This window comes from Phocoena phocoena, chromosome 16 (assembly GCF_963924675.1).
Source record: "Phocoena phocoena chromosome 16, mPhoPho1.1, whole genome shotgun sequence".
NCBI classification, from domain to species: Eukaryota; Metazoa; Chordata; class Mammalia; order Artiodactyla; family Phocoenidae; genus Phocoena; species Phocoena phocoena.
Genome location: NC_089234.1, coordinates 76,582,773 through 76,591,954, shown reverse-complemented (window position 1 = coordinate 76,591,954; position 9,182 = coordinate 76,582,773).

Below are 9,182 nucleotides of genomic sequence, written 5' to 3'. Positions count from 1 at the left end.
TTTTGAGTACTTTTTGTTCACTTGCTTATTTTTCTAAGTATTTTTAGTAATCCAATCTCACAGTCCATGAACACTTTCCTAAATCTCCTCTTAAAACATTTACCCACATCAAATAGTCTGTCAGTTTCTCCTTCTTGAAAATGTCCCTCCTGTAGACTTCTTTCAGTTTGGGTGGGCCGCCTAGCTGCCATGCTGGGATCTCCATTTACCGTCGTTCTGAGGATCCCCGTTGGCCTTCCTCGCCTTGGGTCTCCTGGTTCCTGTATCCCACATTTGGTTTTCTCCATCCTCTTTCTTGGGCCATGCTCCTGTTTTCCTCTGTATTTCTTTGCTTTGTTTATTGCCTTGTTTTGATTGAACCTATCCTCTGAGAGTATCTGACTGAGAAAAGCTGAATGGGAGTTTATGACATTATATATATATATTTTTTAGATGTTGGGGGTAGGAGTTTATTAATTTATTTATTTTTGCTGTGCTGGGTCTTCGTTTCTGTGCGAGGGCTTTCTCTAGTTGTGGCAAGCAGGGGCCACTCTTCATCGCAGTGCACGGGCCTCTCACTATCGCAGCCTCTCTTGTTGCGGAGCACAGGCTCCAGACGCCCAGGCTCAGTAGTTGTGGCTCACGGGCCTAGTCGCTCTGTGGCATGTGGGATCCTCCCAGATCAGGGCTCAAACCCGTGTCCCCTGCATTAGCAGGCAGATTCTCAACCACTGCGCCACGAGGGAAGCCCTATGACATTACATTTTAATCACTGTAGTGGTATAATGTCTGGATATCTTATAGGGTGAGTCTACCAGCCCAGCCCAAACTTCCTCTTCTTCAAAGATACCATGGCCATTCCTGGCACTATATTTTCCCATAAGTTTCCATTCTTTTGCTTATTAGTCAACAAATATTTATGCAACAGCTGTTCTACAGGGACGTTTCTAGGCTCTGGGCACAGCAAAGAAGACAGACACATTTCCTTCTTTAATGGAGCTTAAGTCACATGGAGAAGACAGACAATGAACAACCACAATATATAAAAATATACCATAATGTCGTTAAAAAATGAAGCAGAATTGAGGGATTCAGAGTGATAGGGATTGGAGGGGTGTTATTTTACCTAGGGAAGGCCTTTCCGTGGGGGTGATGTTTGAACAGAAACCCAAAGGAAGCAATGAGGCCAGCCATGTGAAGATTGTGAGTATACCAGGTGGAAGGAACCTACATGACAAGGACTCTGAGATTTGAGAAACAGTAAGAAGGCCAGTGAATGGAGGGAGTTAGTAAGAAGGAGAGAATTAGGAGATAAGATCAAAAAGAGAGGTAGGTCAGGTCATAGAGAATCATGTAGGTACGATAAGGACTTTGGATTTTATCCAGGGTACACTGTGCATCCAATTGGGGATCTTAGCGGTTGAAGGACACTTTTGATTTTTTAATGAAAAAAATTTTTGTTTGAAATAATTTTAGACTTACAGAGGAGTTGTATAGGTAGTAGAGAGAATTCCTGTCTACTCTTGGCCCACTCTGCCGCCCAGTTTTCCTCTCACATTTGGGTAATTCACAGGCACACAGGGGTTAATGTGTGGTTAGGACATGGTGACCTATGGAGTTCAGTGTAAGAATCTCGATTAAACACAGGTCGGGGGCTTCCCTGGTGGTGCAGTGGTTAAGAATCCGCCTGCCAATGCAGGGGACACGGGTTCGAGCCCTGATCTGGGAAGATCCCACATGCTGAGGAGCAACTAAGCCCACGCGCCACAACTACTGAGCCTGCGCTCTAGAGCTCGTGAGCCACAGCTACTGAGCCCACGTGCCACAACTACTGAAGCCCGCATGCCTAGAGCCTGTGCTCCACAACAAGAGAAGTCACCACAATGAGAAGCCCGTGCACCCCAACGAAGAATAGCCCCTGCTCGCTGCAACTAGAGAAAGCCCGCACGCAGCAACAGACCCAACACAGCCAAAAATAAATAAATAAAATAATTAATTTAAAAAATAGTAGGTCAGGATCTGCAGGTAGATCTCAAAGCTCTACCTACCTCTCCAGCCGATTTTTAATTTGCACACTTTCCCAACAGGAAGGGGCACATCCCTCAGCAGCATCCACCCCGTCTGCTTTGCTCAGGGACTCTCTTCCTGCAGCCCCAGATGTCAAGGTTGCAGAAAAAGAAAAGTTCCTCATCACAAACCATCAGGATTTTCATAATTGTAAAACTATGTTATTCTACCCTGCAGTTTTTCTCTCCGGGCTCAGTGTCTCCCTAGGATTCTGGACACACTTCCTTCCTTCTTTCCTCCCTCCCTTCTCCTCTCCCCTCCCATCCTATCTTTCTCCCTCCCTCCCTCCTTCCCTTCCCCTTTCCCTTCCTTCCTTCCTGGGATTCACATGCTCAGTGATGGATTCTCTCTGCCATCTGCTGTTGTGGGTGAGAAGGTGGGAGGGCCCCACAAGTCATTGCCAGACCAGCTGCCTCACCTCGCTGGCAAAGTGAGGCCCGTCTGTGGCACCCTGGTGAGGAGTGTTCACGGTGATGATAGGAGAAATTTCATTTTCTAGTGTCACTCCACAGCTCACAGCTCACATCAATTGAGTTCTTTGCTTTCCTGGGTTTTGTCAGTCACAAACTCTGAGGGTTCTCTTCTCCCTCGTTCTGGTAGAAGAGGGGTAGGCATCCAAAGCTGGGAGAAGGGAGCTCTGTATTCCACAAATATAAAAACATAAAAAATGCCTCTCATCAAGATGAAGTGATGAGAAAATATGCAAAACCTGGGGGCAGAATTCCTTTTCAGGGAGGAAACATTATTTAGCAAAACCGCCTGATAAACCATTTGACCTGTGAAATGATAGATCACAGAGTATGGCTTGAATAGTCTAAGAGGGAGATAAAGACACTTTGAAAGTCTCTGAATAACATACACTACTATATATAAAATAGATAAATGACAGGGACCTACTGTACAGCACAGGGAACTCTACTCAATCTGTTGTAATAACCTATAGGGGAAAAGAATCTGAAAAAGAATATTATATATATATGGAACTGAATCACTCTGCTATACACCTGAAACTAACACAACGTCAATTAACTATACCCCAATAGGAAAAAAAGAGAAATTAAAAAAAAGAATTTCAGAGAGCTAGTGGGAGGTATTTAAGAAGGAGATAGAGGAGGTCTGAAGAGAAAGAGGTGGCCCAGAAACATGGCAGAATGCTGGAGCCTGGGTAGAAGAGGTCACTAATGGGAAGAGCTGAAGAGCTCTGAAGAAAGGGGTCTAAAAATTCTACTCTAAATCATTAGCTAAACTGGATTACAGTGTAAACCCCTGTCCTAGTCTGCTGAATCCTCAACAAGATCCACTGTGCACCATTATCATGTATAAATGGTATTTGTTGCCAATCAAGAAAAGGAGCTGCTTTTGCTCTCTGCTTCCTTTGCAAAGGTCTCCACGTGCAACCTTCCTCGTCACGAGGAAGAGAGGGAACGGGAAGGGGCACATTGGTTTGTATCAAGCCCCATCTTCCCATTCCCATATTAATTTTTTCCATATTCATTTTAAGAGCTTTGCATTTAGAAGGAAAATCATATCAGCTCCAGCTGCCATTGTTTATATCACTGGGTAGGGAAGGAGTGAAAGCTCTTATCAATGAGTATAAATTGATAAGATTTCTGATCCCCTAGTAGGAGCTACCAAAAAGCTCCAAAGAGGAAGAAGGGCTTAGACTTTAATGATGACTTTCCCATCAGGAAAAAGCCAGTTAGATATGAGAAACGAGGGGGTAGTCACTGGGTGCAAGGAATGAAAATGAGGAATGGATTTTGAGCTGAGTTTTATGAGGCTGCTAGCTGAGGTCTGAGCTAACTCGGCATTTTAAGAAAAATATCTGGGAAGAGAATCAGCAGCAGAGCAGACGTAGGTGGTACTAAATTCAATGGAGCTCCCATCACTGGAGAGATCAAAGGCAGACTACAAAAGATTAGGAATGTTTGGTGGTCATTAGGCAGGAGATAACGAGAGAGGAGGAAACCATAAAAACTAATTATAAATTTTGTGCAGAATACATTAGTCCTGAAAAGATCACTGGGTCGGGTTGTGGGCGGGATGGTGATAAATTAGTAAACAAGGAAGGTTTTGCACAGACTTTGCATCATAGCACAAACACCTAAACTGGATCTCTCCCTCGACCATATTGGGTTGGAGAGGGAAGTGCTAGTGAGATTAATTTCTTGGAGAATTTAGAACCAAGATGAGATGAAGATACCTTCCTGACATGTATGCCTCCAGTGGCTCCATAGAAAAGCCTTATCCTTTGTGGGGAGGAGCTATTCTTCTTGAGACATGGGGTCCCGTGGGAATGGGGTATGCTACCTTACGGTTCCAGGGAAGGGGTGATTGCTTCTACTTCCATTCTCCCTGGAACTTCCTGCAGCCATAGAGACAGGGACAATGACGGGAGGGAAGGAGAAGCCTAGTGACAGGAACTTGTTTGTAGTACCCCGAGATGCAGCAGGAAAGGATTTATTCTGCAATAATTAGGTGCAAGAAAAGGCACTTAGATTTACTTTTTTAAAACATTGCATTTAGGTCTAGCTCCAACTCCTATTTATCAGGATTTTGAGTAATCCAATCTCAATCATGTATTTTGGGGGCAGGGGAGGTTGGGGGAGGCTACCACTTCCTAAAATCATTCAGGAGTTCTTGGGGGTTAAGACATATGCGTCCCAGGACATTGGAAGGAAGGCTGTATCAGTTTCCTGTAGCTACTGTAACAAATTAACAAAAACTTGGTGGCTTAAGGCAAAAGAACAGCTTTTCTCACAGCTCTCGTAGCCAGAAGTCCTAAAGCAAAGTTGTTAGCAGGGCCATGTTTCCTCTGAAGGCTGTAAGGGAGGATCCTTTCTTGCCTCTTCCAGCTTCTGGTGGCTGTTGACATTCCTTGACGTCTGTTGGCTTGTAGCCACATCACTCCAGTTTCTCCCTCCATCTTTCCATCGTCTGTGTCTTTTCCCCTCTTTCTCTTATAAGCATACCTGTGATGGCATTTAGGGCTCACCAAGATAATCTAGGGTCTCAAGATCCTTAACCACGTCTACAAAGGTCCTTTTTCCAATTAAGGTAACATTCACAGGCTCCAGGGACTTGACATGGATATGTTTTGGGGAGCCATTTTTAACCCTACCACAAGGACCTTCTCGTTTTCAGTCTGCTTTTGCACTATTGAGATGCAACACTCTCCCAGAGCACATGGTCCTTTTCAAAGCTAGCACACAGAGATCTCCCAAGCTTTTGTGTTAATATCCTGTCATCCCAGGTCTCTTCTATTCAAGAAAACTCCACTCCCTCTCCCCTCTTCAGTCTCAGAGATCTTTCTCCAGGGCCTTGATGTCTCATTGCAAGCCCTGTCTCCATTCTCCACTGTTTACTCCTCCAAAAGAACTAGACTCCCGAGCAGACTGACCCTTGCTGGCTGCAGAGTGCAACCTAGAGGGCTTGTGTGGGTTACTGGGGTCAGCCAAGAAAGATGTGAGCTGAGAAGTGGTAGAAAAAGACTGAGCTATAGAAAGACTAAAAGACACGGCAGTAATGTGCTAGCCTATTTATCCTTGAAGGTGCTGGAAAACAAGCCAGCATGGATGGCAGTTACTTAGGATGGAAGAATAGGAACAAAGACAGGAAGATGATAATAATAATAGTGATAATAAATAATATAGTAATAATAACAGCATCTACCAGATATTGACTATTAATTATTACTATACACTATGTTAAATACTTCTATAGGCATGTCCTTAGTTCATCATCAGGACTTCCCATTTTACAGAAGAGAAAACTAAGACTCAGAAAGATTGAGTAATTTAGTCAAGGTCGCCCAATTAATAAGGCAGAACCAGGATTGATACTAAGATTTGTGTTTTTCCATAGACTGTACTTCTTGGCTAATTATGAAGAATACTGCTTTCCTATGAAAGCCATTGTTTTGTTTAGCACATATAGCTAACCAATCCAAATATTTTCCTCACCGTCTTGATGGGTTCCAGGAATGCAGGAAGCCCTTTAATTATGTGATACAGGTACAACTCATCCAATATTCCCAAGGAAGCTCTGAACTTACTGCTTTTGCATCCTGAGAGTTTAAGCTCCTCTAGTCACACAATGAAATTCCACAAATCACTGAGGAAAGTAGAAGCCCACATCTACAGAGCTTCTAGAAAACACTATTGGCTCTGCAAACATCATTTTTCCTTATCGGTAAGGGAGTATAAAATTCTTCTTATGTTAAGAATAAAATGATGCTGCTAAGACTACTACTAATAAAGATAGACATTTACTGGGAAATGACTCACCGGCATCCTGTGGTTGAGCTTCTGGAATGTACCTTTGTGATTTTGTTTCTAGCTCTGCCTCTGACCCGCTCATGCAAAAGGCCATATGACAGAGCTGAGCATTGGGCTCCTATTAGCTTTAGTTGTTAGAAAAGGCTTCTATTATGGAGCGAAGGGAGGAGATGAAGAACCCAAGTGACCTCAAGCCTAAGTGCTGTGAGACTGGAGAAGTTAGGCTGTTAGGCTTTTTACAGCTTCTCAGAATATTGTTTTTTAAAAAATCCTTCCTTTATTTCTCATTTTAAAGATAAGTGCTTTTTATGTGAGTTTGTGATTTAGAGAGAAATGGGAGAGGCCAAATTTGGGTCTGTTTTAAAACATGATTCTCGTGTCTGAAAATCACATAGTGGAAGAGTCTGAGCACCAAAGGCACTTTTGAGAGCCCTGGTCCAGTTCCCCCATCTGATGATTGAATGCCCTCCCTCCCTTTCAGGACTAAAGTGGAGAATAGTGTTAATCTGTTAGATCAGTTTCGTATTTTAGAGAGATCAATGAGAGTGAAATAATCTCCTAATTCATATTTGCTTTAAAAATTGTAAGAATACTTTTGGGTAGGAGACAAGTTGAAGCAAAACTGCAATGGATCGATGACAAAATAAAGATGTTGTTGGGAATTTCCTGACGGTCCAGTGTTTAGGACTCCATGCTTCCACTGCAGGGGGCATGGGTTCAGTCCCTGGTCAGGGAACTAGGATCCCGAAAGCTGCATGGCGTGGCCAAAAAAAAAAAAAGAATCTAAATAAAGATGATGTCCCCTTGCTAAAAAGAAAAATAATTACAAAGGAGTATGATCCTAATGTCATTTTCTTTTAATGTGGTCATATATGTGAGTACATATTTGCAAAGCCTGGAGGAACCTACATTGAATGTCATTACGGCTTTACACTTGCTCAGTGGTTGGAAGATGGTTTTTAAAATTTTTCTTCTTTCTTCTTTCTCTATTTTCCAAAATTTCTTAAATAAACATAGGCACTTCTAAACACTTCTGACATGGACATTGACAAGAAATACAGAAAATAAGTAAGTTGCTGTCTCCTCTGGGGTGTTTCCTGTTTCCACTCAGATGCTCTGACCCCCTCTGGGGCCTATAAAGGTGGAGTTGGTTTAGGAAAACCCACTTCCTGGCTTTAGGTGTTGACTGTTTAAGTTCCAGAGACTAAGTTCCAGGGGTGACCCTGTGGGTTGTAAATGACATCTCTCAAACCTTACATCCAACCCATTTGCAAATCCTGCGTCCTCTACATTGAAAAATATCCCCAGTCCTGTCTCTTCTCACCTCTCTCTACCTATAGCAATTCAGCCACCGCTTCCCTGGACTACACAACAGCCTCCTATCCGGTCTGCCTGCTCCTCCTTTTGCCCCCTCACTTCACTGACCACATGTGTAAAGGCAGGCAAAGTGAGCCTCTAAAGATGGGAATCAGATCACTTCACTCTCTTGCTCCGAACCCTCCAGGGGTCCTCGCCAAGCCTGACAAGACCCCAGCGTTCACTCCGTCTCCTCCTCATGCCTTCCCACAACTTCCACTTCCAGCTTCCTTGTTTTCTTCAGAGCCCCAGGGATGCTCCTATCTTTGTGCTTGTCTTTTTCTACCTCGAAATATTTTCCTCCAGATACCCACCTCTTTTATCCTTTAGGTCTACATGTGCTCCAATGTCACTTCTAAGAGAAGCTGTCCCTGACCACTCCATACAAAACAGGACCTCCATCCCTGTCTCCCTTTTTTTGCTCTATTTTTCTTCAGAACACGTCTTTCTTCTGTGCCTGTAACAGTGCCTGGCACACAGCACTGAATATATCTTGTTGATTAAATAAATGAATGAATGAATAATTAATATATATTCACAATTAATGCTAAAATGGATCGAAGTTGTGCTTTTTGTTTCCTTCAGAGGAAAACCAATATGTACTTATCTTCTATCATAGAAAACAGTGAAATGAAGTAATTACTGAGTCTTTTACTCCCAGGGACAACTTTTACCTAAATGACCTAGAAAATTGAGATCAAACTATATTTTGACCCAAATATAACAAGAACTGCTTCAATTTCCTTCCTCATTTTGTCCATGACAGCCACGTCCTAGTTTGCTAAGATAAATTAGATTTCAGTCATGAAATACAGTCATGGATCATCAACCTAACTAATGATAAGTAAATGGAGTTTTCGTTTTATCTCTTTTTAAAATGAAACCTTAGATTTATACTCATAGCTGTTCATGTACTTGAGACAAACATTTATACGCACCAAATTATTTAAACAGAGAGCTTTTAATTCTTAAGTAATCCTATTTATATAGTAAATGCTTTGCCTATCTATCCAAAGAGCTCCTGGTTCTTTGTTTATTCATTGTGTACGTGACCGAGGTCTGCCTCTTCCCTATTATGAGGGTATTTTTCTCAATTGTCCTTAAAAACATGGAATTTGTCTCATGTCCTCACCTGAGTCACATCCTTAGTGGCTATTGCTTTTCACCTCATGCTCTATTCCTTCAGTTCCAGACAAAATAAAAAATAAAATATTAAATAATTAACTGGAGAGAGATTTCATGAATCAGAAGAATCAATATTGTGAAGACATCAGTTCTTCCACCTTGATCTATGGATTCCACTCAATCCTAATCTAGATCCCAGAGAGTTATTTTGTGGATATTGACAAATTGATTCTAAAGTTTACATGAAAAGGTGAAAGAACAGAATAACCAACACAATCCTGAAGAAGAAGGCAAGTTGAAAGGCTGACACTATTCAAGACTTACTATAAAGCTACAGTAATTAAGACAGTGTGGTACTGGTGAAAGAGTAGACAACTA